This window comes from Panthera tigris, chromosome A3, assembly GCF_018350195.1.
Source record: "Panthera tigris isolate Pti1 chromosome A3, P.tigris_Pti1_mat1.1, whole genome shotgun sequence".
NCBI lineage: Eukaryota > Metazoa > Chordata > Mammalia > Carnivora > Felidae > Panthera > Panthera tigris.
Genome location: NC_056662.1, coordinates 127,510,582 through 127,533,950, shown reverse-complemented (window position 1 = coordinate 127,533,950; position 23,369 = coordinate 127,510,582).

Genomic DNA, 23,369 nt, shown 5'->3' with positions numbered 1-23,369 from the left:
TTTGTAGGGCCCAATAATATGACGATATTACCATTTGTTGATCTATATTCATTTGTCCCCTTGATTTTTCCTCTCAGAACAAAATGGCTTCAAATATCTTATATGTGTCTTGTAGAATCCATCAGCAATTTTTTTTCTTTGTGTGTGTGTGTACACACACGTATATAAATATGTACACGTATGTATATTTATATAAATGACTTCTGGCTCATAGAGTATAACCATCTTCAACACGACTCGGTATTGTCAAATTGTTCTCCAAAACATGTTGCATGCACTTATAATGGTGGAAATGTGTTTCTCTTGCTCGATATCATCGCCAACACTGGATGCTGTCTGACTTTTTACTCTCACCTCACGGGTGTGAAATGGGACTCTTTCCCACTCCCACACGTCCATGTAGCAGACATCATCCGTCTGAGTCCCTTTTCTGAGCACGTCTCCTGTCTACACTGGGTACATGCCATACCAGGACTGCAGCACGTGGATGTGTTGAACTGAGTATTTATTGAGTGTTTGCTTATGCTGGATGCTCTCCTATGGTCTTTTCACAAATTACCCCTTACCACTCACACTAACCTAAAAGAGAAAAAAACTATGATCTCCATGGTATAGATTTCTTTCTTTCTTTCTTTGTTAATTCACTCAGCAAAATACTGAGTGACAATTCTGGACCAGCCACAAATGGGGTAGAACCTCAGGATTCCCGAAAGAGCAGCATCTGATGGCCCTTATGATAACAATCAGTGTCCCATTGGGGTCAATGTACCCTGAATGTCTGGTCTTGGTAGAAGGATAAACTCCGATAAAAATCTTCCACTATGGAAGCTTAAGAGCTGGATTTTCCCTATCCTGCCCCAGTATAGCAGGGAACAGTGAATTAGGTGCTGTCAGCCGGATTTGGAGTCCGAATGCCTCCTGAGTGAGTGGGTGGGGGGAAGGGAGTGGTTGACGGTCACTTGGGTGGCCCCCGTGGGCAAGACTGCGGCCACAACCCTGACCTACTCCGCTGTGAGGGGGCTGTTGTGTATCTTCCCTCCTGCTTCCTGAGCCGTGGAGCTCCCTGGGCTCACTTCCCGGTCATCTGTCTGTTAGGTGAAGTTCTTGACATCCTTCTAACAAAGTCCCTTTGGTTTAAGCTATCCAGAGTTGGTTTCCGAGGCTCACATCAACCCTACCTGATGTAGAAGGTTTGGGCCGGGCTCTGAACCACATGGGATCAGCAGAAATGAGGAACCAGAATGAATGTCCATCCTGGGCCTGCTTTCCTCTTGGATCTGTGAGCTACCCTGGGAAGTGAGAAGCTCTTCTGCTGCTGCCTTTTTCTAGGGGTGGGTTGTTGGAGAAGGTCCAGCAATTCACCAGTAGTCTACTTGCCATGGATGGAGCCCACGTAGCCGTGTTCCTGGTTCCCTGGGCCTGTAAGGGAAATCTGCCCTTTTGGGAAGAAGACAAGCCCCAGCCATGGCTGTGAGCCCTGCCATGACTCAAGGTATGAACTTCCAGCTAGTGAAGGCTGGTAAATATCCCAGGGCATATTCCCAATAACTTGCTAAACTCAGAGAGGTTTTGTTTTATTTTGTTTTGTTTTTAAGTGCAAATAGATTTTGCACTTAAAACTTCCAAGGCAATTTCCAAGGCAAAATTCAGACCGGAATTTCCAAGGCAAAATTGTTTTCCCTTGGGATGTAAGATCGTCCCATAGGCCCATGGCCCAGAGGAAGCTCCTTACCTTGGCTCTGTGCTCACCACACAGTGTGGTCCTGGATCCCATGACCATCTCCCTTTCTCAACCTGATCAGGAGCTCCCTAAGGGCGGGAATTAAGTTGTTTTCCCAGTGCCAGGCATGGATCCTGACACAGAGACTTTCAGCTGAGTGTCATTGAGACACAGGGTAACATTTGGCCTGGATGTGCTTTGCTCCTAAGGGAGGTGGTAGTTGGGAATCTGGACCTTGAGAAATTTCAGTTGGATGGACATTTGCTTAGTATTCTTAGATGCCAGCACTGTGCTGGCTGCTGGGGGTACGGGATCAAAAATGATACAGTCCTCGACCTTGAGGAGCTCATAGTCTTACAGGAGAGGCGAACAGATAAACAGGCAATTTCAACAGAGTAAGGGCTGCCACAGAGGTATCGGGAACAGATTTTCAGAGACTAACACTTCACTCGGCCGACAAGAACATGGAGGCTGAGCGGGGGGAACAGTGTGCCCCCCGCTCTCTCTTCTCCCTGGTGCTATTCATGAGTTAATTGCGCAATTAATTCAAATACTTACTGAGTGCCAACTGTGAGTCTGGCGCTGAGCTTCGCGTTGGGGATGCGGACGGGAGCCGGGTGTATGCAGACACGGACCGTGTCTCTGTAGGGTTTGCAGCCTGATGGGTGGACAGGTGTGCAGAAGTGACAAATGCTATTAGGAGAGGCTAGGGGGTTGAGGGAAGGGGGTCACTAACTTAGCCTGAGGGGCCTCTACATTCATTCACTCATTCGTTTCATCCCTTCCACGAACCTCAGGGAGCCTGCCCTGTGCCAGGCATTTTGCACAGTCTCTCCCAGGAGCTCAGCCTCCTAGTTTTGCACACATCCTGGCCGGAAGCTCGAGAAATAAACACCTATAGTAACAGAGGGAATTTGCATGAACAAGAGCAATCGATTCTGAAATAGAGAAATTTATTAGGACTTTTTTTTTTTTAACAGGAATCTAACCGTGCATCTTCACACCTTCTGTCGCCAGCTGAACATTCCATCCCGGGCCCCAGATGATCACTCTCTTGTATTTCTGCGGTGGAGGGAACACAGGACGGCGGCTGCTAAATGTGGCATGTTTGGGAACAACGTTGAGACAACAGGGATATGAGAGGAGTGAGCTTGGTGCCATCTGCCTGAGAACCATCTGCTGGATGTGTGCTGGAGGACCAGCCTCACACTGCCCAGAGCAGCCGGTTCCCGACCCGAAGTCCTGGGGACCAGAGCTCTTTGTGGCAGGTCCTTGGGAATCTTTGATGCGATCAATGGCCAGGGTAGCCAGTGATCACACCAGGGGTGACAGGGGAGGTGCTGTGACACAGGCACTGCTGGAAGAAGCTCAAAGCTGAGGGTAATGAACTTAACCCAGGGTCAGGGAACGTTTCTTGGAGGAAAAGGGAATTTGCGAGATGGGCAGATGACAGGTACTGAGAGTCTTCAGGGAGGAAGGCACAAGTGCTGAAGACGTGGGTGTGGGATGTTTGGCTCAGGGAAGGGTCCTAGTGGCTGCTGAGGCTGGACAAGGGATGCCGAGGGGGCTCCTGGCTTCTAGTCCTTTGCTTCCATTTTAGCCTGCATTCCACGTGTCCTCCTCCATCTCGCCTCTCATAAGCAGACCTTTTGCCTGCAGCCCCTCCCGATCTCCTGGCCCCCTTCTTCCCCCTCTACCAGGCTCTGTGAAAAGCTTGCAAGATTCATCGAGGAGCAGAGCCTCCCCCCCTGCCTTCAAGTAGCTCACTCACAGCCTAGCAGAGGAGACCAACAAGAAAGCGGCTCTTGTCAATCCAGCACAAAAAGCCGTGCGTGGGGTAGGAAGATGCAGAGAACAACTCGTTCTAGCCTGGAGTTTCAGACCAGGCTCCTAGCACACGGGATAGCCGGCTAGGAGCGTGTCGGGATGGGAAGGGGAGAGGTTTCCGAGCAGAGAGAAGAACCCATACCAAGGCCAGACCTTGGGATATTTAAGGAGTGCGGGAGGTCCGGCGGGGCTGGAGGCCGTGAGGGTTTTGCTGGAAACAGTGGGGCCGTGGGCTGGGGGCCGGTGATGGAGCCAGACGGAGAAGAACCTCATCAAAGAAAGTAACACTTCCTCACCGAGCACTTGCTGCAGGCTCTGGGGCGGGCTTGGGGCTGGTGTCCTCACCTGTGTTTGGTAGGTGGGGACAGAGTCTCCCGGCAGCTCGGAGCGGAGGCAGGATCTCAGGGCTCTTCCTGAGAAGGCCCACCACTGGCACAGACCAGCCGTGGCCAGCAGGTCCGGCCTTCCTTTTGAAACTGCTGAGCCTGCCCGGAGCTCTCCAGGCAGGGTCCTCTGGCCTCTGTCCACCTGGGGACCCTGACCCGGGCTGGGTGCACGACTCAGGGCTCTCCTGCTCACCCCACCTGCCTGCCTCTCCTTGTGGCCCCCTGGGTGCCCCGCCTGCCAGACCCGTCCTGTGGCCACCCGAGGCCACGGGAGCTGGTCACGCTTTTCCGCTCCGCACGCGTGTGTTTACGTTTCTGCCCCAGACGGCCCCACACTCCTCCCTGGCCCTGCTGGCTTCCAGAGCATTTATCAGGCCCTGTGTATGTTTTTCTTGTGTGGGATTTGAAATGATTTCTTTAAACAAGGTCTACGCTGGGATTGATTTCCTCTCTTTATTTAGAGTGGTTTGTTTTGTAAAATGGTTCTTTTAACAGTCTAAATTGTGGGAACTGGGGAGAAAAAAAGAGAACTTGCTGACTTCATATAAATACAAATTACTTTATCTGCCTTTGAAGACTCCCATGTCTTTTCCTTGGAAAGCCTGGAGCCAAACTCTTTGGGGTTCCTTTTCTCCTCAGAATTGTTACGACGAGAGCAATCTACTCACCGCGAGACTTCCATTCCAGGGCTGAGAATAGAAAGCGAGCCCAGCCTTTATACGGTGCCTTCGAGTCTTCTTTCAGAGCGAAATTCTTGCGTTAAGTTGATCTTCACGACATCAAATTCTCCTTGAGTCTGAGTTCATAGCAGCCCCGAGGGGTGAGGAGGGAAGACAAAATCCATCCCCCCCCAGTTGATAGAGGAGGGAATGGCTCGTTAATCTGATGGATTATGGTCCTGGCCTGGGAGGTTTCGGGTCCCCGGCTGAGTAGCTAGATCAGCCCACAGCTGATCGATCCCACAGATATTTTTAAATACCCACTATGTGGCCGGCTCTGAGCTGGAAATGACCCTGAAAATGAACGGACTCTTCCCGTTGACGGAACCCTCCTGCTTCCAAAGACTGGCAGGCTACAGTTTTCCTGCTTGTGCTTGCATGCCTCCAGTGACAGGGAGCTCACCATCTACCAAGGTAGACCGTGCCAGCTGTGGATGGCTGAGATTGTCAGAATCCTCCCATACCCTGGGTTCAAACCATCTCCCTGTGTAACTCGCCCATGCTGCCCCCTGGCTGTTCCTGCTCCCCCACAGCACATTGGATCATGCCCTTACCTTCTCTGGGAGGGTCTTTGCTCTGCTTGGCTCTGACCTTTGGATTTGTTATCAGGCTGGAACCGTCCAGTCTGCTATGGGCCATGGGCCACCTCATCCCCGGGCATTATAACTCACTCAGTTCACTGACGTTGGCCTCGCCCTGAGACCCTCAGCTTCCACCTCACATCTTTTCCTTGGGTCTTTAGGCCGGACCGAGGAACTGCATTTCACATTTACAGCTGCTCTGTTGAATTCCATTAAGTGAGGCCCATCACCCAGCCTCTGTGCATCCTGTGGGCCCTTCACTGTCACTCAAGATTACCTTTGTCCCCAGGGTGTTCCCCCCACGTAGTGGACCTGCCCACCACCCACTTCCTTGTCCAAGCGCTAATTAAATCGTTGGGGAGCACTGAGCCCGGGGAGGCCCTCTGGTTGGCTTGCTTTGGTTCGTTAGCAAATGAACTTTGCAGCTGTGCTAGTTTCCAGGCTGTCCATAAGGAGAACATGACCTAGTTTGTGAGTTGTCTGGCTTGAATATGGGTTCATTTCAACTACTGGATCTTACTGATATCCCAGGCCAGGGAGCCCGTTAAGAAGGGAATGCATTTAAAATAACTTATTCTTAAAGCGCACATGGTGGTTCCAAAGGGCATGACACTTTCTTGGTTTCTCTCCAGGTGTTCATGAGTCGTCCGTTTATTTGTCTGTTCCAAAATAGCATTAGGGGCGCCTGGGTGGCTCAGTCGATTGGGCGGCCGACTTCGGCTCAGGTCACGATCTCGCGGTCCGTGAATTCGAGCCCCACGTCGGGCTCTGTGCTGACGGCTCAGAGCCTGGAGCCTGTTTCAGATTCTGTGTCTCCCTCTCTCTGACCCTCCCCCATTCATGCTCTGTCTCTCTCTGTCTCAAAAATAAATAAACGTTAAAAAAAAAAATTCAAAATAGCATTAGGGTGGCACTTTCCTTCCCCTCTGGTAGCATGGGGCTAGGGAGAGGAGAGTAACAGAAGACATTAGAAAAGTCGGTCATGGGCCTTGAAGCCTGTGCCGAGGAGTTCGTTAGGCAGTTCTGTCCAATTCAGAGCAGGCACAGGATACAAGTTCAACGCTTTGCTGATTTGGGATGTCTCTCTCTTTCGCATAAGGTTTCCCAAACATGGCTTACCAAGCTGTGAAGCTGATAGCCTTGGTTTCTGGGTTGCATGACCGGTAGCCCTTATGCCCTCCTGGCTAGGGTGACCGTACAATTTCTCTTACAATCTAGCCAACTTACCTATGACTCTCGAGGCTGAGAGGGGGTGCTGGTAATAACCGTGCCGGGACACGAGGTATAGCCTAGATGTCACTCCCAGCATCGTTCTCTGTTCGCCAGCACACTCTGGGACACTCTGGAGTCTCGAGCAGGAGCAGACGGGGATCCGGTTTCACTTTGCCCCCGTGCCCGGCTGGGAGGGTGGAGACTGGGGGTGCTGAGGGTTTGGCTAAGAGGCCAGATGTTTTGGGTTTGCTCAAGCCTCCGCCGCAGTGCGCCTCTAGCCTTTCCCTTTCACTGGCAAAGCTGCATACTTTCAGGCAAATCATTCCATGCGGCTAAAGCGCCTTCACACTCGGCTCTTTGAGACCATCCCTGGACAGGCTTTCTCGCCGTCGAGTGAGCTCTCCCCGTGGGAGGCACCACTCTTTGAACTCAAACACCTGTTTATTTTTGGACTGGAAACTAGAAACTTAGAATTCCCCAGAGCCACAGGCTCAGCTCCTTCTTTGCAGTGATAACCCGTGGAGCTTACAGAATGATAGACTCGGGAAATGTCCCCGGGGAGAGAACCCGACAGGCCACTTCATCTCATGGTCTCATGTTCCAGATGGGCAAACCCGAGTTCAAAGAGGAAGGAGGGGGGCATTTACTTAAGAGCACACACGTTTTCATCCCCGCACCATCTTCAAGAATCCTACCACGCCTGCTGTCCCATAAGAAATGAAGCAACGCAGTGCAAATACAAGTAAAAATAAAGAAGTAGAAACCCATTTTATTGTGTGCAGCCTTGAGTCACTCATGATTTCGAGAAGTCCCAGGGCTACGTGCCGAGCCACACAACAGCTTTTAGAAATCCCATGTACCTTGTCAAGTACAAGGCCAAGGTAAAGACCACCCATTGTAGAAGCAGAGTGGGGACAAGAAATATGGACACTGGCTGTCCAAAAAAGGGACAGAAGGTTCTGGTGGCCCCTGGGATTAGTAGTGTGGCCCCTTGAGATGCCTTCTGTAAAGACACCCCGTCTTCTTTGCCCACAGTGCTCAGCGGCTTCTTGCTGAAAGCATGGCCATGGGGGGATTGTCCCTTGCTGGGACCCTCTGAGAAAGGCCTCATTTCTGTATCTGCCCAGAGGAAGCACCATGGTCTATAGAGGGAGGGTGGGCTTTGGCCTCAGATAGGCTGGGTTTGAAACCTGGTTCTTTCACCTCTGGCAACTTACTCACTGTGCCTGAGGCACACTGTCCTCGATTTGGAAACTGCCATAATTTCCTTCTGGGTTAGTTGTGGGTATTCCATAGTGTGATGTATGTAAGCGTGTCTGATCTATGTGCCTGGTTCAGGCACTGTTTTGTTTTTTGTTCTTTGTTTTTTCATAAGGTTATGATCGCTATCAACACAGAATTTCCAAACTCTGGCACAACTGGCATTTTTTTTTTTCGTGCGGGCGGTCCCGTGCATTGCAAAAAGTTTAGTGGCATCCCTACTAAATTTGGCATCCCCCCACCCAAAATGCAAATTGTGACGGTACAAGATGTCTCCAGACATTGCCAAATGTTCTCCAGGAAGCAACGTCCCCACCCTCCCTCCCAGTTGAGAACCTCTGCTTTGATTACCAGGAGTGCCTAACACAGTACCCGACATCACAATGTAGTGGGAAGAATATGGATTGTGAGCCAAACTGGCATGAGCTTAAATCCGGGCTCTACCAGTGACTATCGCGTGGCCTTGGACAAGACCCTTAATCAGATCTACCTTTGTTTTCTCATCTGTAAATGGGTATCATATTGGCTCTACCCACTTTGTAGGCAGTTGAATGAGATGACGCATGTGACTGTGTCTGGCCCAGAGAGGATGCTTGACATATGTTCATTCCATTTGCTTTCTTCCATGAGGTATTAACGGGGCTCACAACGTATTGGATCTCACATGTCCCTACAGCGTTTCAAGGGGATGGGAATTTCAGAATGTCTGAATCTGAAGGACGTTAACCTAGAACTACATCCAGAATGCTAAGAATCTCAGCTTTCCGTTCCAATTCTTGAAACATCACGTTTGTTGTTCAAAAACGTGCATATCTTGTGCTGTTCACTTATTTGAATGCATTTGGCAATTCCCGCTTTTCTTCCTCCTGTGGCTACGCAAGTGACTCTCCGCTGTGACCCTTTCACCTTTTAACAAATTGTGGTCGTATCTGAATTCAATGTAATAGTCACCGGAAGCCCGGGAGTACTTTGTCCAGTTTTAAGGGAAGAAGAGGCCCAGAGAGGAGAGGTGAATTTCTCAAGGCCGCACAGCAATTCCGCCCTGAACCCAGTCTTCTGGCTCCTAGAAAGCCCTCTAGCTCTGTGCCATGGAACTTGGTGGTGGCTGTGATGGGGCAGGTGGGACAGCTGTGGTGGTGGTGGTGTGGGCCTGGGACGGCAGGCAGAAAGACAGAAAGAGTATTAGCTTGCTGGGGGTGTTATAAAAAAATATCGTAGGATGAGAGGTCTACAACAGAAACGTAGGGGCGCCAGGGTGGCTCAATCGGTTGAGCGACCGACTTCGGCTCAGGTCATGATCTCACGGTTTGTGAGTTCGAGCCCCGTGTCGGGATCTGTGCTGACAATGTAGAGCCTGCTGGGGATTCTCTCTCTGCCCCTCCCCTCCCTTCAAAATAAATAAATAAGTTTTAAAGTAAAGTAAAATAAAATACAACAGAAACATATTTTCTCCTGGTTCTGGGGGCTGGAAGCCTGAGGTCAACCTGTCTGCGGGGTCAGCTTCCTCTGAGACCTCTCTCCTTGCTTGTAGAAGGCCATCTTATCGTGTCCACACACGTTTGTGTCCATGTTTCCTCTTCTTATAAGGACACCAGTTGGATTGGATCAGGACCCACCCTCACAGCCTCATTTTACCTTCATCACCTCTTTAAAGGGGCCATCTCCACACACCGTCACGTTCTGAGGTCCTGGGCACTGGGGCTCAACATAGGAATTTTGAGGGACGCAATCCCTCCCTAAGGGAAGGGAGAAGGGAGTCTGCGAAGATTATAGGAGGGAGCTGTGAGGGAGGAGACTGAGGAGGTGTGGGACACAGACGGCTGAGGTGTGCAAAGCCCAGAGGAAGGCCACGTTGCCTGTTCCTCTATCAACCTTTCTCTGGCCTTCCCAGCCACTCGCTCACGTGGTTTCTGTCTCCCCCCGCCCCCACCCAACCTCCGCTGCTTTTGATTCTCTCTCTCCAGAACCTTCTCAGCCTCATCCTTCGTGAGAAAGCAGAAATCTTGGGCAAGTGGGAGGTGATGAGAATTTTTTATGGGGATTTTTTATGTTTTAGTGAGAGACTCCAGGTTTGAACCCAAACCCACTGTAAGTACGCGATGCTCCATTGAGAAGCAGGGCTCCCCGTCTCCCCGCAAAATGGTGCCGGCCTTGTCCCGTCTGCCTGAGCCTCTTTCCCCGGTTTTGTCTCTGGGATCTCTTGGCCTACGGCCTCGTGGTTTGGAGAGCATGACGGCGGTGTCCTTCCCACTGCCAGTGGGTGTGGGTGTGAGCTGCTGAGCTCTGCAATTTGCATCATCGTTGAGGGCGCAGAGCCCTGGGGCCAGACTTCTAGAAACATCCTGGGAAAGAAGTGAGCCTCGAGAGGTCCTTCATTTCCTGGACTCGGTGCCCAGAAGTCAGTGCTTCTCAGAGAAGGAGGGAGCATGGTCAGCCAGTGAGAGCAGAGATGTCTCTAGAGGGCAGGTTTGGGCTGGACCTGAGGACTTATGGTCCCCAGGGTTGCTGAGAGAGGAGCAGGGAACAGAGAGAGACGGGTGGGAAGCTGAGAGGGTGAGACTGTGCAGGGGGCCTGTCCAATGTGCCCAGGCTGCCCTGAGCAAGTACCACAAGCTGGGTGGCTGAAAACCACAGAGATTTATCATCTGCAGGCCCGGGGGCTGGAAGTCCACGCTCCCTTTGCGGGCAGGGCCATGGTCGCTCTGAAGGCCCGAGCAGAGAATCTGTGCTCTGCCTTTCTCTTAGCTTCTGGTGCTGTCACAGCCGCTGGCATTCCTCGACTTGTAGACCCTTCACGACAATCTCTGCCCTCGTTGTCATGTGGACTTCTTCCCTCTGTGACCATGTCCTGTGTCCTCAGCTCTTCTTACAAGGACGCGGGTCACAGAGGACTTAGAGCCTGCCCTACTCCAATATGAACTCAATTTAACTAGTTAAGCCTCCAACGACCCTATTTCTAAGTAAGGTTACATTCCGAAGTTCTGGAAAAGACAGGACTGTTGAAGGGAGGGGGGCCCAATTCAACCCCGTGGAGGGTCAAGGGAGCAAGGTGGCTTCAGGACGTGTAAGCACAGGGTGATGGAAGACAAAGCTAAAATCGACACCAGCCCCTCCCCCCGCTGCCCCGCCCCAGGAGCTTGGACTTTCCGTGGCAGTAAGTGAGCACCTTCACAACAGGGACAGATGCTGTAAGAAGGGTCCCGGGGCAGGGGCAGCTCTCCAGCATTCTTTTTTTTTTTTTAATGTTTATTTATTTTTGAGAGAGAGAGCGCGCGCACGCAAGCAGGCGATGGGCAGAGAGAGAGGGAGACACAGAATCCGAAGCAGGCTCCGGGCTCCGAGCTGTCAGCACAGAGCCCGACGTGGGGCTCGAACCCACGAACCGTGAGATCAGGACCTGAGCCGAAGTCGGACGCTGAACCCACTGAGCCCCCCAGGCGCCCAGTGTCCTTGTCATTCTTTATGAGAGGTGGAAACTGGAACGTAGCCTCTAGGGAGCGTCGTGGAGCAGTCTCCAGGGCAAGCTTTGTGGCTCCGGGTGAGTGGGCGCCCCTCTCTGGACCTTCCTAGTCTGGGGTTCTGGGCATGGCTTCGAAGGTTCTCCTCCAGTCAGGCATTAAAACATGTAAGTGCTGAGACCGTGCCATTTCTCATATGCAGCGTGCTTTACTCGTACGAAGTCCTTCAGTACATTTCACCTTATTTAATTCTCTCATGCTCGTGGGGTCAGCGGGACAAGAGAAATACATTTCGCAGATAGAAAGCCTGAGGCCAAGTGACTGAACAGAGGCCCAGCCCTGAGCAGATCAAAGTATTTGAGGTTAAGCACTATGCTGACTTGGTCCACTGTCCTAGGTCTCCAGGCAGTTCCCTGTTAATGAACTCATTCGATTCTATGTGTTGAGTGCACGTTATTCGCCGAGAGCTGTGCTCAGCACTGGGGGCCATGGAAGTTAACAAACTGACAAAAAAAGAGGAGAAAACCAGTGATAAACAGATGGCACGTCAGATGGGGAAAATAAGGCGGGATGAGAGGGGTAGGGACTGTCTCAGAGCTGGAAGGGGACCGCTACTGTGTATAGGGTGGACATGGGGAATCTTTCTGCCAAGGTGATATTGGAATGGAAACCTGAAAGGATGTGCGGGTGTAAGCCATGTGGCTGTAGGAGGAACAAGCATCTTGAGGGCAGCAAGCGGAAAGGCCCCGAGGTAGGAGCAAACTTGATGTGTTCAGAAATGTAGGGAGACCGGTAGGCACACATTTAGATCCCATGGTTGAGACCTCCTGGGTAAATCAGGTGCATTTTTACTACCTTTTCCAAACACCTTATATTTTGAAAATATAAATATATCCCCCATTGTTTTAGAATTATACAACCGTAAGATGTTTGTTGCCCTCTGGTACTCTTCCTCCTTGAGACTTGGCCGTGGTGCATCACATGGGAGGAGGCCAAACCCTGACGAAGGATTCCTGGGCAGGTCTGAGTAGAGGACATAAGGAAGACCAAGCCAAAAGGGGATGAGGCTTCTGTGATTGGTGTCACGAACAGAATTGCACAGGGAATAAGTGCCAACAATTGTCCTGATGGCTGTCTAGGGGGGCTGACCATGAACCTTGGGGAAAGACAGATGGCACAGAGAGCTAACATCCTTCTAGGCTGGGCTGGGAGGAGGGAATCCAGTCCCGCTCGTGAGACCCCCTCGATCTCTCATGGTCCATACCTGGGCTCTTGAATAGGAGAAGGGCCTCCTTCCCCTTTTTGGAGTAGAATTCACTGAATTCATAGACTTTGTTCAGTGCTATAGAGATGTGGGGTTGAATAAGAGAATCTGAATGACATCAATTAATTAGTGATGAACCAATATTTATCAAGCTTTTCTCGAATGTCAAGCTTGGATTTTGGAGCATTGAGAAATACAGAGATTAATAAAATCTGTCCTCTTTCCCGGGGCTTATAGACTAGCTGGAGAGACAAGATTTATGTCCAGGAAAGGTGAAAGGGCGTGGAGGAAAAAGCATAAAGCAATCTGAATTACCCTTCCTTTGCAGACGTGTACTTCTCAGTCCTGGCTGTGTTAAGGACTCACCTGGGGGCTCTTTAATGTGGCTGCACGACGCACTCACCCCCAGTGATGGGGAAAGAGGGACCTACGTGTGTCCTAACCCCTGGGGTGGGCAGAGTGCATGGAGGGCTCTGGCAAACAGTCATTTGAGGGGTGACAGCATCTGTGCCTGAGATAGGGCCTCAGGTATCGAGCCCCAGGTAAGTGGGGATGTCCAGATCGGAGTCAATGTCAAAGTGGGACTAGGACCCAGGTCTTCTATCAGTTTTCTTCCTGTTCCTCCAGACCTGCCTGTGGTCTCTGACGCCTTCTGATCGGTTCTCGGGCATCATAGCTCTGTCCACCCGGGTGAGCTCAGAGTTTGGCTCTCAAGTCTGTGGCTGGAGGCCACAAGGGGGCTGCTGACGCTGAGTCCTTCCTTTATTACTACCTGGGAGGGCAGGAAAGGGATGCGGGGCTGGGGCAGAGGGACCGTGATCAATGGATGGGCGGGGGGGGGGGGACAAGGACAGTCGCAGCTGACACCACAGTGACATACTTGGAACACTGCTTTCAGTCGCTGAACTGAGACCAGGGCAGTAAAGAGACCCAGAGACATTGCCCTTGGAGAACTTTTGAAGGGAGAGGGGGGCTTCATCCTGGAGTGGAGGAGGGATGGCAGGAAGAGAGACCTGCCTACAAATATCCGTCAGCGTGGAAGGAGCACAAGGAACTTTGTGTTTTGTACCTTAGAGCTTCGCGTATGGCTCGGCTACCCCGGTGGGACCAGAATTGCTCTAAATAACGGTGATCTCCCAGGTGTCACTATGTGTCGTGTGCACTTTCCATCCATTAACTCGTTCAACTTTCCCTGCAGTCCTATCAGGTAAGTGCTATGATCGCCCCCATTTTATAGATGGGAAACAGAGGCACAGGGGGCCATCAACTTGCTCAAGGTTGCACAACACAGGGTGGCTCCGGGGTCTGAGCTCCTGCAGCACACGAAGAGAGTGTGAACAAGAGGCCCTCTGAGGTTGTCCCGTCCCCGAGACTTTGAGGTTTTAGGGAGTTCCCTGCCGGGACCATCCTCCTGGGATTTACTTCTTGTGGCCCTTGGGTCATGCTCCACCTAGAGCCAAGGAGACAGGACACAGCTGACTCATTCTTTCCCAGCTGTGCAGGCTGGGAACAGAGCCAGGTCCCTCATCCAGCCTGGTCACAAGTGCTGGTGGGTGCGGTGTGGCAGGAGGTCAACAGCTGGGATGAGGCCTCCGGGGCTGACCTCTGGGGATGGCAGTGGGTCCACGGGAATCCACGCCCCGGGACCCTTCAGAGAGGGGTGGATTTGGGGATAGGAAAGAAATGCAGTCCTGAGGGCAACGAGGCAAAAGCCCGGAGCTGAAGAGCCCCGTGCGGGCTTCGCTCGGGGCCGGGCTTGAGCATGGTTGAGTCGGGTCCACGTCGGTGATCCTCCCCGAGGTCTGGACTGGGGCTGCCAACAAGCCTTCCTAGCGTTATTTATTCTGTCCACATTTATTGAACGCCCTGGAGGTGCCAGGGAGGGAGAGGTTCCCCTGCCAGAAGCGCCTCCGGCTGAGCCCTTCTCAAAGGCGTTCTGGGTGGAAGTCCCCCGCAGCAAGCGTGGTGGCCCTAGAGGGCCGAAGGGATCAGTAGCCTGGCACGTGGGTACCCCCTGGGAGGCTGTGCTCCAGAGGACGGACCAAAGTGTCACGTTTCAGGCACTCCCCGCCCATCGGGAGGCAAGAACCCCTGCTCCCCAGACAGGCAAAGCGATGCCCTTCAGGGTCATAACCCTCCAGCCTGCCTCCTCCAGGACTCCCTCAGGTTGTGTCAGCCTTCGGCAACCTGCCGGGATGGTCCCCTGCCCGGGCCACCCTGCTCCAGATCATCAGGGCCCGACTCTTGTGGGCCCTCGGAGACCAGCTAAGGTGTCACCTCTTGCAAGGTCCCTTCATCATCCCACCGCCCAAGATTGGCTCTGGGGAGTCTCTTACCATGTGGCCCTGGTGGGTCGTCCCGTGTCTCCTGAGGACAGGGCTGTCCCTCGTTTCTGGCACGCTAGCCCCCGCAGAGGGGTTAGACAGGACCACGATCTCTGTTGTGGTTCCTCACCGTGGTACGGCACCTCACAGTTTATAACGTGCTCCGGACTCATTCTTGTGCTTGAGTTTCACAGGACAGTATGCATGCTACTGTTTCTATGCCCAAATGTGAAAACTTGGTGTCACGGAGGAAAGTGACTCGAGCAGGGTCACTCGGAGCTGGGCCTGAGCCCAGGTGAGCAGGATCACTGAGCACTACTCTGGGGGGCACTCAGCCAGGGGCAGGGGCAGGGGGGTGCTGCAGGTGGAGGGCACCGAGGACTAGGAGAGAGTTGGCTCTGGAAATGGAAATCAGCCCAGTGCTTCTTCACCATTTGGGGAGGCAAAGGCGGGAAGCTGTCCCCTCTGAGGTGGAGTTCTGGGAGGGGCGGGGCTTGCTTAGCGGGGACTTGCTCTCAGGCAGGTCCCTACCTTCCAGGCACTTTCCTCCAGCTCCTGAGCTTTGTATCTCAATCCCTGACCCCCACGTTCCCTGGGTCCCACCGACTTCTGACTGGTCCCACTCCACCCATCGCCTCTCATTGTCCTGTCTTTGATCAGCTTATTTTCTCTGCCTGGAACCTCTTTCCTCTACTTTTCTACTCTGTCAGCCTAGCATAGACTCCTCTTGCTGTAGGTCTCTCTTCACCCCAACCTCCAGAGCACTTCGTAAACCCCTCCACTGTCAGATGCGCTTTTTACTTTACTCCCCGGGGTCACATGTTTGTGTTTGGCTCTCTCCCCTAGACCATGGTGTCCCAGAATCCCGAGTCAACCTGATATTTATTCCTGTACACCCACACATTACCTGTTATGTAGCACACGCTCAGCTGGGGAATGAATGAATGAATGAATGAAGAGACTGGACTGAGTTCATCTCGGTTCCTCCGCAAGTGCCGAAAGAAAATCGCACGTGTGTCCTAATCTCATGACGTGGGGTTTCTGCGTAATTTGCCCAAATAAAGCGCTCTGTCAGGTCCTTGACAGCTTGGGAGAACTGCCAGCTGCCCACCACCTCTGGCTTCTGGAGAGGGAGCCCAGCTCCGCCGTCCCCAGGGACTAAGTTACCTCGCCCACAGGGTCCCTTTCTTACTGTGCAGGAGAGACACAGTCTCTGTCCATGCGAGTGGCTGGCCTGTCCACGTGGCTGGTTCCAGGTGCCATCCGTGTGACTTTGACCTCATTCTCGATATGATTTTCATCTTCCAGCATCTGCAGTCAGTATACGTGTATCATTGGGAGACGGGCATCATCATCGTCTCCATTTACAGGTGGGAAACTGGCATGGTCAGGAGACTAAAGACAGGGCGTGGCCAGGTCGTGGGTCTCCAAACGCCCCAGTTACACCTCTGGAGGCCGGCCTTTGCCTGGTGCACTTCAGGGCTCCAAAGCCCCAAAGATCTCGATCTCTTCCAACCAGCGATGGCCCAGATTTGCATCTTCCTTTTCAGAATGCCTTTAAAAATACAATTAAAACTCAAAAAGCTTCTTACCTGAGCCTGCCAATATCGTTCCCTTATTCTTTCCTGGCTGAATGATTGGGGATGATGTGCAGCCTGTCCCCTGGGCAGCTGGAATGGTAGGGGGTTTTAGCTGAACGGAGCTCGGGGCTGGACTGAAAGCCCCAGAACGGACTTCTCTTGATTTCCCCAGTACTCCCTGCCCTGCATCTCTTAAGGGAGGTTTTGTGCAGAAAAGTTCCTTCTCTTTCGGTATTAGACGCTTGCATGAGAGAAGGGATAGCCAAAATCCTGATACCAAAGAAAGCAGCCAGCCAGTCAACCCCCGTTATTCCTACTAATCGAGAAGGAATTCAGTTTGAGTTGGTGGTTCCTGAGCTTGTCTGATTATAAAGGTTCTGCTTGATCAGAACCTTTCTAGGAGGAACCTGACACATTCATTTATTTACCTATTTATTTACTGTAATTTTTTTTTTTTTTTTTTTTTAGAGAGAGACAGAACAGGGGAGAGGGGCTGGGGAGAGAGAGAGAGAGAGAGAGAGAGAGAAGAGAGAGAGAATCTCAAGCAGGCTCCATGCTCAGTGTGGAGCCCTAGGCAGGGCTCAATCCCATGACCCTGGGATCACAACCTGAGCCAAAAATCAAGAGTTGGACATTCAACCGACTGAGCCACCCATGCCCCCCCTACAATTTTCCATTTTATATTTTTTAAATTTATTTATTTATTTTGAGAGAGAGAGAAAGCACAAGTGGGAGAGGGGCAGAGAGAGAGGGAGAGAGAAGCCTAAGGAGGCTCCACACTGTCAGCACAGAGCCCACTGTGGGGCTCGAACCCATGAACCATGAGCTCATGCAATTATGACCTGATCTGAAACCGGATGCCCAACCCACTGAGCCACCCAGATGTCCCCCAAACTTCCACTTTAAAATAAGAACCTTCCTCCCGCAATATGTACCATTAAGTGAGACCCAGAGGAACGAAGGTTGAACTAGAGAGTCCATTCATAGCACCTTCATCTAGGGCTTGAGAGAACCTCAAGGAACCTATTACATTGATGGTTTGGGAAGATTGAAAGGTAAAGAACCCAGTGAATGCCAAAGAATGCCTCAAAAATGCTGAAGGTTTTCCTCCTTCCATTTTAGTGTTATTTATTATTTTACAAGGATTTTACTAGCACTTACCACGACCCAGACGTTATGCTTTACAAATATTTGCTCCTTTAATTTCATAGAGGCCTGCAGAGACCCAGTGAGGTTAAGTCACTTGCCCAAGTCACACTTGCCCAAGGTCAGCTGTGAGCCGTCTGGCTCCGGGGTGTTTGATCTAAACCACTAAATTATATGTGTTTTTAAGAATCTCTTTTCATTGGACCACAGGGCAAATTGTCTCTTCATGATCGTTTGAACGATACAGCAGCCTTGTCTGTGTGATTTCCAAGACTTCGCTGGTGGGTCCAAATTAGCCGTGCTGTTACCGTATGTGGAGCCTGATCTGACTTTCCCTTTTGATGGAGAAACAGGACTATTGTTAACGGTGATCCCAGATGCTGCGTGGAAGCTTGAAAGAGCAGGTTTGGATCCCTTTGTTTCTTACCCCAAATGTTGAAACAAACCTAAGAGCTCTGTGGATTCCTGACAGTTTTGAGTCTCTCCGCATTTCAAATATTTCAGACCAGCTTGGGAGCAAACACATGATATTCTTCTTTCTCTTGCAGAGTTTATTTTTAAAGCATGCATCTGGCTGCTTTTTCGTTTCCCAGAAGGAGGAGGGAAATTGCTCCCCAGAAGGCGGGTGGTGGATCGAAACCTCTCCTGGAAGGCAGGAGGCAGTTCTATCGGGGTCTAGTGCCTTAGCGGATGTGGCACTCAGCAGGTGTTGTCCCTTAAAGGGCTAATCCCTTAATGGGGCTTGTCCCTTAGCCTCAGTCTGAGAGCTGGAAGAACCCCGTGGCCCACAGGGCTCCTTGCACGTGGACATGAAAGAAGTTGGTTATTTGAATGTGTCCATCTTCCCCGAGGAGCGGTTTACTTGCCCTCTGATCGTCCCTGGTCAAGTCACATGGAGGAAGCTCTTTCTGGCTGAGCGAGCCCCTTGTCACAGTGCCACAAGCATTACTGAGCACTTGCCACATGTCAAGCCATGGGCTAGGCATGACTACACCCAGCCATGAAGTAGGCATCATTATCCCCCATTGTTCAAAATCAGAAGCTTAGGCCACAGGATCTAAGTTCCTGTAGCTCCTGAGAGCAGAGAGGAGAAAGGGGATTGACTTTGACAACAACACTTCTGTTCGCTGCCCCCCTCGATGTGGTGAGGAGTCATTCCTACCCATCATTGTAACACAGCACCCTGGGCCATCTCTGTGGGAGCAAATGAACGGGAAATTCACATGGCCCAGGACGATTTGTAGTCTGAGATGTTATGTCTTAGTTATAAGTGTTGCTTCGTGATTCTCCTGGAGGAGACTGAGTCCCACAGAGAAGTGCAAGCAGTGAAATTCAAATAGCATTTTGGGATTCCGAGGACACGTTCACCAGTGGCCTCAGTCAAGAGACATCGTGGGACCCCAATCAGGCGGTTGATGTTAACCGAGTGGCATCTTGCAGTTGCCGGTTCTTTCCCCCGGGGAGCTGGTGCTGAAACTTTTGTGGGGAGCAGAAGGCAAAATAGCTCGGGCTTGAGATACGGTTCTACTCAGTGCCTCTTTATCCCAACATCACGGCATCCCCCTGGCTGTCATCCTTGAACTGATGGACCCTTAAAGAGTCTTTTGTCTCCAGGCTTGTCCTCTAGGCACTTTCGATGACATTCGTGCATCCAGTTCAGGTTTTAAGTCACTAGCATGGAGCACATGGCCCCTGAAGATTTGGCCCGCTGTTGCGGCAGAACACCTGGTCTCCTGCCGCCTCCTCACTCTCTCTGGGTCCCCGCCACGGTGGACTCTCCCCTGTTTCTCAGACATGCCGTACCCTTTTAACGCTCCTACAGTTTTGCACTCGCTGTGCTTTTGCCCGGGAATGCCCTGCGAGCAACTTGCTACCCAGTGAGCTAGTCATGCTTAAAAATGACCAAAAGACCCCTCTTCTTCTGCTTCCCCAGGAAGAGATCTTATTCTTCCCTCCCTCTCCAAGATTTATCACTCCAGGGGCACCTGGGTGGCTCAGTCGGTTAAGCATCTGACTCTTGGTTGCGGCTCAGGTCATGATCTCATGGTTTCATGGGTTTGTGCAAACAGTGGGGAGCCTGCTTTGGATTCTCTGTCTCCCTCTCTCTCTGCCCCTCCTGCACTTGTGCCGTCTCGGTCTCTCTCAAAATAAATAAATAAGCGGTAAAAAAAAAAAAAGGCTTATCATTCTGTGTTGTGATGATTGCTTTAGGTAATGTGCCTAATTCCCTGTCCCTCTGGGAGTGAATCCCCACTATTCCTCACATGGCCTACCCCAAGGTTGGTGCTGAGGAGCTCTCTTGGAAAAGGAGTGAATAAATGAATGAGTACGTGAAGAAATGAACACAGACGAGCAAGGTGTTTGCAGGAGAAAGGCAACATCAGGAACGGTACTAAAGGCACCGATGCTCAGCAACATGACATAGTTTCTTATTTAAACCTTACAATAATCCCATGGGGTAGATATTATACCCATTTTGTGGATAAAGAAACTGAGGCTCACAGAGTTTAAATTAATTGTTCAAAGTTTCCACCTAGTAAGTGATAGAGCTGGGGAGCAAATTCAGATTCAGGTGACTCAAAAGTCCAATCTTGTAATCAACTTATCTTTGATTACCTGCCTGGCTCAGCTCGATCCCATATTCCCTGTCTGTGGGTGAACCGGGTCACATCAGAGAAGACAACAGCAGCCCTTCAAGGAAAGAGACAGAGGGCAGAGATGTCTTCTTTTTCTCAATGGATCGGTAGTGCCCTTCTTAGACTTGGATCCATGGGCCCCATCTGGGACAAAGATGTGCGGTAAAGGTAGAGGGAGGGAGTGGACAGGAGAGGAGGGGTTTGCAGGAGGCCATCTGCTCCTGGCAGTTCACTGGGATGTCCTCCACTCCCCCAGGAACTGCACAGCCTGGAGTGCTGGGGAACCTCCCCTCAGAGAAGCACCCACTTGATCAGAGACTTTTCTAGCTGGGGAAATTTATTTCCTCTTCTTGCCGTATGAAAATGCAAATTAGGTTCTCTTTCTGCAGTGTCATTGGGCTTGATTTCCTTATGGGAATCCCCTTAAGAACAAAATAAATGAGTACCAGGGTATTTCAAAACCGTGCAAGGGTGAGTAAATGTATGCTAAGCCCGAGAGAGTCAAGAAGATATTAGTAGAAAGTGGCTGAATGGCATCTCTCCCGAGTCCTGTCTCCCAGAGACTGGCCGTCACCATTTCGTCTTCTCTCTGGGAACACAGCCAGACATCTCTCTGCCTCCCTTGCAGCTAGCAAGTGCCACAGGACAGAGTTCTAGCCAATGGGATGTCAGTGACCCTTCCAGCCCTGGCCATTGAAAAACAAAGCAACACAAAACAAACAAAACAAAACAAAACAAAACAAAACAAAACAAAACAAAAGAGTCCTGTATGCTTTTTCCCTAAGCCAACAACCCTGGGGGCTCAGTGTTGAAAGTGGGTCACAAGATGGAAGGAGCCTGGGTTCTTGGATCACTCTGTGGAAGACAGATGTCCGCTCATCAAGAGCCTGAAGTCAGGGACTGTGTCTTGATTATCTCTGTACCCCAGCACTCACACAATGCCTGGTGCAGAGGGGAGCTTGATAAGTGTTTGATGAATAACCAAATTGTATGGAGATCGCGCAAAGGATCTTCACATCTACATTATGTTTGATCCTTACAACTATGTAAGAGCAATGCTACCATGGTTTTTATAGACCTTGTAACCAAGACGTAGAGAATGAAAAGACGTACATTGCTAATAAATGCTGGACTTATTCACCTGGCCCCAGACTGTGGCCTATAGGGTAAAGCTGGTGTGATTTTTAAAAAAAAAAATTTTTAATGTTTATTTATTTTGGGGAGAGAGACAGAATGAAAATGGGGGACAGAGGGAGACACAGAATCCGAAGCAGGCTCCAGGCTCGGAGCTGTCAGCACAGAGCCCCATGTGGGGCTCGAACTCGCAAGCTGTGAGATTATGACCTGAGCCGAAGTCGGAAGCTTAATTGACTGAGCCACCCAGGCGCCCCTAGCTGGTGTGACCTTTAATCCATGACTAGCAACAAGGCAGTTCTGGGCTTTGATCCTGGGAAGCAGATGGGAATTGGCCAAAAGGGAAAGTGGTCCCAAAGACAGTGACTCCCACGCCTTGGTCTTTATAAAACTGCCAGGCACCTCAGAATTACCTGGGCATTTATAAAGTGTAGCTTTTTAGGCCCCATTTCTGGAGATTCTCTTATACAAGGTCTAGAATGAGGCTCTCTGGACTTTACGTTTCTAAAAAGGCTTCTGAAGGATTCTATATGCAGCCTGTCCGGTAACCAATTTGTAGAGGAGGTAGGCATTCCTTTAGCAGTCAGACAGGACTCGAAATCCCGGCTCTGCCATGTACCCGTGGTAGGACTTTAAGCACGCAATGTGACCATGCTGAGCCACAATTTCCGTGTCTGTAAACTGGAGGTCACAACTCCATCCTCACTGGGTGGTTGCAAGGATCAGATGACACAGTGCACGTAAAGCCCCCGGCGCTAGGAGGCATGTCCTCTCTGAGGGTCTCTGGGGCCCAGTCCGGGCACTCCTCAGCTTCCTGAGCTCTCCAACCCACTTCAATTTCCTTAACTGTGAAATGGAGATGACAGTATATAACCCACGTGTCACCCCCATGGAGAGGTCCTCAATGACTCCAGCCGGCTGTGGCCCCTGTCCTTTAAGATTCAAATAAGGTTTGCCTTAGGCTCTTGCTGGATGTCCTTTGGCAGACTGAAGAAATCCCCTTCTACTTCTGGTTGGCTGGGTGTTTTTAAATGAATGGATGTGTCATTTTGTCAAATGCTTCTTCTTCATCCATTGATACGGTCATGGGAAGTTTTTCTTTCAGATGCTAACATGGTAAATATCATAATTTATTGTAAATATTTTGTTGAGGACTTTTGCATCTGTGTTCACGAGAGATATTGAGCTCTAGTTTTCTGTCGTAATACTTTCTTTTCCTGGTTTTCATACCAGGGTAATGGTGGCCTCATAAAATGATCTGAGGATGTCGCCTTTTACTTTCTGAAAGAGGCTGAAGGGTCGATTTTATTTTGTCTTTATTTGGTAGAAATTGACTGCGAAATTATGTAGCCTGGAGAGTTGTTTTTCGTAACTATAAAATACCTTTCTTTAGCAGTTATGGAATTACTCAGGTTATCTATTTCATCTTGGGTAAGTTTTGCAGTTTGTATTTTTTGAGGTATTGGTCCATTTCATCCAAGTTGGCAGATTTATGTGACTAGAGTTACTCATACTGTTTCTTTATTCTCTTTTCCATGTTTGTGCTATCCTGGTGCTGTTCCCTCTTTCATTCCTGATGTTGATAGTTTGTGCCTTCTCTTCCATTTCCTTTACCAGTGTTTGTAGAAGTTTATGAATTTTGTTGATCTTTTCAAGACCCAGCTTGGTTTAACTGATTTTCTTATTACTTTATGTTTTAATTCCATTGAGTCTGTTGATTTTTGTTCTTCATTATATTCTGTCTTCTGCTTGTTTTGAGTTTATTTTACTCTTCCTTTCCTAGCTTCCTAAGGTGGAGGTTTAGATCTTTGATTTGATATTTTTCCTTTTCTTTCATGTAAATGTGTAACACTATACATTTTCCTCTTAGTACTGCCTTAGCTGTATTATTTGAATTTATACAAATAATTGTATAAACATACAAATAATTGAATTTGAATTTGGTTCAAATTTTGATATGTTGTATTTTAATTTATGTTCAATTCAAAATATTTTCTAATCTCCCTTGATACTTCCTCATTGACCATGGATTATTTGGAAGTATACTGTTTAATTTCCAAGTGATTGGAGATTTTCCAATTATCTTTCTGTTACTGACTTCTAGTTAATTTCAGCATAATCA